The sequence below is a fragment of the Panthera leo genome, chromosome B2 (assembly GCF_018350215.1).
Source record: "Panthera leo isolate Ple1 chromosome B2, P.leo_Ple1_pat1.1, whole genome shotgun sequence".
NCBI lineage: Eukaryota > Metazoa > Chordata > Mammalia > Carnivora > Felidae > Panthera > Panthera leo.
Genome location: NC_056683.1, coordinates 116,497,115 through 116,504,344, shown reverse-complemented (window position 1 = coordinate 116,504,344; position 7,230 = coordinate 116,497,115).

Sequence of the window (7,230 nt, the reverse complement as noted above, 5' to 3'; positions counted from 1 at the left end):
ATGTGTAGAGCACTTGTGTGATTAAACTATGGATCCATGGTATTTCTTTTGTCAAATGAAAATAAGTATGAGGGTTGGAAGACTTAATTGTGTTAGGAATATTATACCTGTAATACTATGTTCAGCTTCTAGTAACTTGTGCTCCCAGTTTCCCTTAATGACGCAGCGATGCTCAAACCAACGAAACACAAATCTTTTTGAGATTAGAACTTCTAACTGCGCCCAAATATTCCTTTTGACAGATGCCATGAGCAACATGCCTTAGTAAAAAGGCTGTAATGATTGATCTGAAGTCAGGAGACCTGGGTTCAAATGTGAGCCCCATTGATTCTGTCTCTCATAAATTGCTTAATCTTTCTGACTAATCTTTCTGTTTTCTCATTTGTCAAATAGAAGCAAAGAACTGAGGATATCTGAGAGTATACAAATGAAATGGCACAGAGCAGCATATAATTGGCATTTAATAAATGCATTTTTTTTTCAATTGAGGATCTAAGAATTTGGGCCCATTAGCTTTTTGTGAGTTCATTACTTCATTCTTCAGTTTATGACCACCAAGGAATACAGTGCCTGGGACAAATAAGTGCATGCCAAAAGTATTTGCTGAATGAATAAACTGATGAGTGGCCAAGGAATACATCCTCCTAGAACAATAAACAAATGAACTGACATTTATGCCATGAGTGGTATTCTAGAGCCAATCTCGTGACCCTCACATTAATCCAGGAAATGAAGAATTAAGAGAGAATGTCACAACTATCAAAAGGTATTTAGGAATTTCTCTTTTATTAATACATTTAAAATTTACCATATCAATTAACAGGACAGGTAGGTGGCTTTGGTGTTGACCAATGCATGTTTGTATCTGAAATCTATCAGACTATAATAAGTTCGCTGGCTGGTGTGAAACAGAACTATGAAAGGAAGTAAGCCATGTCCTTACCAAGTGACCCCAGATGGTTTCTGGGACTTCCTTGGGTGGGTGGGTGGGTGGGGGGGCTCCTGTGCACTCCTAGAGAACCCAGAATCTCATCCAGTAGGATTGACTTAGCAGAAATGCAGAAATAGTAGTCAGCTGAAGGACAGTCCCAAAGTCTTTCCAGGACCCCCAAAGCCAAGCCAGGGAATGTGATGGGTATAGGTGTGGATGTGTGAAGTCTGGAAGATGCCCCATTGTAAGGACTTTTCTGTCACTCTAGAAGGCCATGAGCCTTTTTAAAGATAAACAGATAACCACATAAACCTAGAGAGGGGTTTCCATATTAAAGTTGGGAGCTTTGCATCTCAAATTGGCTATTTTCAGAGAGGTGAGAAGATAACTACTTGCAAGTAACTTAGCCTTTGTGTTCTCCATGAAGAACCTGAGGACTTTTTTCATCCCTGAAAGAGTAGACTTCCCATGCTTTGGGTTCCGGCCTGCATTTACCATCTTCTATCGCCATACCCTGAACACTTGCTTGATTGCTAATTTTTTTAAATAAATATTTAATTTTGAGAGAGAGCCAGTGGGGGAGGGACACGGAGAGGGGTATAGAGGATCTGAAGCAGACTCTGGGCTGACAGGCTGACAGCAGTGAGCCCAGTGTGGGGCTGGAACTCACGAACCACAAGATCATGACCTGAGTTGAAGTCTGACGCTCGACTGACTGAGCCACCCAGGTGCCCCAGTTGATTGCTATTTTTTGATAACATTACTATTTTCTGGTAACATGTTTGGTAATTTGTTATTTTTTTGGTGACATGTCTTTGGGGGTTGAGCCCTACTGAATGCTCAGCACACAGTAGTTAAATAAATATATAAATTAATGACTGAATAAATGAATATACCTGTATCACTTATTAAAGATTTGAAATACCTGGCAAATCTTTAATGAACCAAATTTGTGACCTTTTAGTGAAATTAAAAAAATTGGTTAGTACTTGATTATTATATTTCTATATTTCATTCATTCTGAGATGTATATTTATTTCATTAACATTCAAACATTTCTGAAACTGGGATGCAACTTATAAATAACATTATTAGCAGCATTTTTATTAACCAGTGGTTTGCAAACTAATGAATGGTGAGTGTAAAAAGGGGTTGGTAAACTATAATATATGGTAAACTATAATATATATGTATCTCACCTTCATAATGCATGTGCTGCCTTATATAAGGATAGGATAATGGGGAAAGCATGGCTTTTACATCAGAGGAATTTTATTGTCAATCCTGGCTCTGCCTTTTTTTTTTTTCTTAATCTGAGCAAAGAGCTTGCCCTAACATTCATGTTTGGGTTGCAATGTTCTCATTTGGATGACAGGAATAAAGCCTTCATATTAGGGTTCTACACTAAAGATATTCAATGAACACATTTAATTGAATGCCTTTCCTTTTTTTTTTTTTTTTTTCCCTCTCCCTCTTCCATCAGCCTATTTGTACCTTAGAACAGCTCTATCAGGTAGGGATATATGTAATTTCCATTTTCCAGGTTTAGAAACAGAGGCTTAGCAGCATGAGTTAAGAGAAAGACCTCCCCAGAGCCTTTGATTTTCCATTATTCCCCTAGCTCTATTAAGGCTTCTCACAGGTAGCAACTGACATAGGTGAGAGCTTAGCTACTCTTTTGTTGATAAATTTCTGTAGGCAGCCTGTGTAACTATTTTACACAACACCTTAATAACAATGTCGCACACGACATCCTTTTTGGAAAGGAATTTACCTCTTGCCCTTATCCTGTAAACAAGGATGGGTCTCTATTTAAGGAAGAGGAAAAGGAAGAGGGAAAAGGATATTATATCACCTGGCCTAGCATTTTTGGGAGCAGATGTTTTCCTTGTCTCATTGTTCACAGAAAATTCAAGATGGCATAAACCAAATGTTCAAAAATACTGTGATTCATGAATCAATTCATAGTATTCTTTTGTTTGGGTAGAACAAAATGATGCAGACGGATTGAAATTAAGAATCCTAAAACCTCAGGGCTAGGTGCAAAACCAAAAAAGCAAGTTATCATTTCTGTCCTGTGATAGACCAACCGCCAGTGGATATTAGGCCTCCAGGCCTAATCCAGGGTGCAGTCACAGAGGAGCTGTGGAAATTGCTTTTGTATTTTCTCGATTTTGCCTGAAAATTTTCATTTATGGGATTTTTTTTTTTTTTTCCTTTGCCTCGGCATTTCTTTTTCCTATTTGGTGTTCCCATTTTTAATTAGGTTGCAAATGGATCAAATAACAAGCAAACAGGCTTATTTCAGTAATAAAACCTCAAACTCAAATGTAGAGGGGATGACTGGGTGCCTGTTGATTGAAACTGCAGTCAGGTTTCTGAATGAGCCTGGTCTGCCTCCAGACTGAGCAGGGCTGGCTGGCCGATTAGGCAGTGCTCTGAGGCATCTCAAAGCTTAGGGTCCCTGTATGGAAGACGATGGTGGGAGTGGAGGTGGGGGGGGGTGGGTTGAGAGAAATGGAGTTTAAACTTGATAGGTGCTCCATAAATTCACCTTTCTCATCTTCCTTCTTCCCTTCCTTTTCATGCCTTTTATCCTGGTTACAAATATTTATTGTCTGAAACAGTTTTGAGCTTACTGGATCTAAGTGGACTCCTGGGGTGGGAGATCAGGATCCCCGAGAAAGGAGTAAATGGTACACTCATCAGCGAGGCAGGCGCGGGAAGAGCCTCCTGGGGCTCCCGATTCTCTTGGGGAGGGCTGGCTAGGAATCCCAAACTCTTTCTTAACCTACCCTCCTCTCCCGGTGCTTCACGACTCACTGAATAACGCTTGAGGCCTTCCCACCGTGGGAACGCATCAGTGCCTGTCCTTGGGTTGTTTTCAACCACGTGACCTCTTGGGTTGTTTTCAACCACGTGACCATGACCTCTTCGTTCATGCGGATTAGAGATGGCGGGGTAACTCCGGACTCCTCCGTCCTCTGTTCCCGCCTCCACATGACTACCAGGCCTTTAAAGATTCTATTGTGCAGTGTCTGTGCGCACGGCCTCTGCTGCGCGGGTTGCGAGCATAGATGAAGATCACCCAGGGCTGCCGCCGCTGTGATTTTACAGGAATATTACAGCACCTCCTCGTTGATACGGTCTAAACACAGACCTCCCTTCTCCATCTTTTCCCTGCCATCCCTGCTATTTAGAGCCACCGCAGTGTTCTTTCTCCTAGTAGAGCTGATTATGCTCCTCTCTTGCTCAGTAGTCGGATTATTCCTTGCTGTTTGTGGAATATAGACTAACTACTTACAAGGCACTAGGAGTCCTTAAACACCTGGCACGGATTTCCGTGTGTTTAGGTTGGTTCTCCCTATCCTGTCTCCCCCTCCCTATTTTGCATTCCGCATAGCGCTTTGACCTGGTGGAAGCAGTTGGGAGTCTCACCTGCTTTGGTCTTCATGCTTGTGGAAAGTCCCGCTCTCCCCACCCTAATTCAAGGCCTAATGGGTTGTTACTACTTGATGTATATTTGCTAGCATGTTCTCTAATTGTGAAATAATAAACGTTTCATGCAGAAAGCTTGGGGGAAAATCACACATGCGCGTTACTTTGGCTGTGCCCTCTTACTTGAAATCTTAATAGATCTTGGAATTCTCTACCTTCTTTTCATTGTCCCGTTGTTCCCTTAGCATTTGTGTGTGTGTGTTTACTTTCGCATTTATTATATAATGCTTCATATTATAAATACACATATATTTGTTCATCCTAACTAAAAATAACCTCCTGGGGTTGGGTTGGATCTGACTCACCTACCTGCACCTCCCTCAGGTTATCTGTTTGAAGTGAGCCAGTGGCCATGCAATATAACCCCGCGTGTGACTTCAGCGGTGAAACCACGGGCTGTTGGAGAGAATATTGCTGGTTTAGAGGCAGGCCTCCTCATGTTCTTCAGAGTACCCAGCAGGCCTCTCCTGGTGCTTTGTACCTGCCTTTTGGACATTCGAGGAATCTCCAAAGGGCTCATTTTGTGCCTGTAGGTCACATCAAGGTGGTAGAATCTTTGGTCTGGATGACAATCCTTGCAAGTATTTTTGTTATGTTTGGCAACTCTATCAAGTTTCTCTCTCTATCCCTTTACCATGTGAATGCTCATAATGCATGCAGTACTGAAAAGGCCGTCTCTCTTGAAAGAAATCCATTCCTAGAGGGCTCTGCCCATTTCTCTTTGTTTTCTCAGTGATTTATTCATGTGTTCACACAGCTTTATTTTGATGATCTTTGCAGGTAAGACACGTACTACTTTTCACAGGGGCAGACTCACAGTAAGGAAAATTCCAGTGTAGGTCTCATTTTCACGACCAAAAAATGTGGCTCTACTGCCTGGATTTGAATCCTTGCTAATTTCTAGTGAGATACATTTCCAGAACATCAGCGTGTGATTTAAACCCAAGACTCGGAAAGTTCTATTCCCCTTCTGGCAACATTTTTAAAAACCTAATTTCGTTTAAGAGGAAGAGGAAATGTGATCGAACGTGTATATGGAAATTCTGTAAGTGTCCTCTACCTTTGTCACTCTGAGGTGCTTTTCTTTCTGCTCTTCTCTCTCGTGCCAATTTCTGATTAAAAAAAAAAAGCCATTCTTTATGGAGATTTCTAGTCTACAGTGTTTATGGGTATTTGATGTGGAGGGGTAATGGTTGTAAGAACTTGTATTATGCCCATGGTTACTTATCCTTACCTGCAGGAATGTGACATCTGCTATGAAACATACAATTTTATTATTGGGAAAGGAAAATATGTATCTCCCAGACTTTTAAAGAAAAATACGAAAATATAGTTAGTGGGGAGAATGGTTGATGGAAAATAATATATTTTCTACCCTAAGTAGTGAAATTCGAATTTTTTCACTATTTGAATCGTAGAGAATCTTTCGTTGTTTTTTTTTTTTTTTTTTTTTTTTTCTGGGAGGTGGGGTGGAGTGGAGTATAGGAAAGAAATTTTGAAGACATTCTTACAGTAGACACTTTGAGCCAGTGACTGTGTGCTGAGGCAGCCTCTGAACTTGAGCAATGTGAACCACAAGGAAGTATTCTGGTGCCAGGATGCAGTGATTTCCTCAAATCTTGGAGTCCTGGCATCTGCCTGACCAGCTTTTGCATAACCTTTCTTTCCTTAGAACAGCTGCTTCTGTAAAAGAAGTCCATTGGATGAGATACAGATAACCTTTAGACCCTATCAACCTTATAATTTGGAGTTTTAAAATTTCAGGAGACCACGGTTCTCATGACTATAGTTCTGTTCTTTGAGCTTTTTTAACAAGCCAGGTAGCCAGATTGTTAAATAGAATGAAGGCAAACAAACTCCTGGAAGCAATAAGGAAATATTTCAGGAGCACAGTGTGGACCTAGGATATTATGGAAGGAGATCTTTGTCAATTAGAGTGAGGTATGGGTCATTGGGGTGAAAATCCTCTATAGTAATGGTTCTCCATTTTTTTTTTCTGGACACATATTGAAAATCTGTGGAAACTTACTCTAGTTCAGAATAAACAGGATAAACAATTATACCCAGGGCACCCGGGTGGCTCAGTTGGTTAAGCGTCTGACTTTTGATTTCATCCCAGTTCTTGATCTCACAGTTCTTGAGTTTGAGCCCCGTGTGGGGCTCTGTTCTATCAGCACAGAACCTGCTTGGGATTCTCTCTCGCTCTCTCTTGGTCTCTTTCTCTCTCTCTCTCTCTCTCTCTCTCCCTCTCTCCCGCCCCTTCCCACCTCTTTCTGCCCCTACCCTGTTTGCGTGCACTCTCCCTCTCTCAAATGTTAAAAAAAAAAACAATTATACTCAAAATTTTCAATAAAATTTACTTATTTCACTGGAAATTTATTCTTTCATAGAGAAATTTCTAATGAAAACAGTAAATTGTAACCAGTGAAGCAAATAGATTATACCCAATGGAGTGAGTATATTATACTAAAATTTTGCAGAGACTGAACATTTTATTTTCATGATTCTTTATTGTAAAAAAAGTGAAGTTAATAGAATTTTGGGAAATAAAAGTGTTGCCACCATGTCAAATACTCGGATTGATTTTCAAAAATGTTAAAAATCCATGTCTCAAACTGAGGAAATATGGTGCACATTTTTTTTTTTTTTAAATTTTTTTTTTAACGTTTATTTATTTTTGAGACAGGGAGAGACAGAGCATGAACGGGGGAGGGTCAGAGAGAGAGGGAGACACAGAATCTGAAACAGGCTCCAGGCTCTGAGCTGTCAGCACAGAGCCTGACGCGGGGCTCGAACTCACA